This window comes from Frankliniella occidentalis, unplaced genomic scaffold (genome assembly GCF_000697945.3).
Source record: "Frankliniella occidentalis isolate FOCC.00 unplaced genomic scaffold, Focc_3.1 Scaffold255, whole genome shotgun sequence".
Classification (NCBI taxonomy): Eukaryota; Metazoa; Arthropoda; class Insecta; order Thysanoptera; family Thripidae; genus Frankliniella; species Frankliniella occidentalis.
Genome location: NW_026267381.1, coordinates 209,938 through 210,331, shown reverse-complemented (window position 1 = coordinate 210,331; position 394 = coordinate 209,938).

Below are 394 nucleotides of genomic sequence, written 5' to 3'. Positions count from 1 at the left end.
GGGGGGGGGGGGGGGGGAGTGATGTGCGAAGGGTTGCCTGACTGACCGGCGCTTGGAACGGGTACCGTGACAAGGGGCGGTACTGTATCGGGAGAAATGTATAAAAGTAACCATTGTGTCGGGCTCCTCTTGACAGAAGAAAACGAAAACATTTTATGCCCAAGGATGATTGACAGAGTTATTCCTCCCGAAATTGGAAATTTGTTCGTTTTTGGCACTTTTTGTCAGTTTAGGGTCCAATAACTTTGTCCTTTCGACTCTGATCAACTCCGAGTATAAGACATTTCCATTTTAATTTGCACGATAAACCCAAATCAATAATTAAAACTTAAATTTTGAAACTTGTGAAATATTCAAATTTGGTAACTTAGTCTAATTAACCAAAATTTAATGC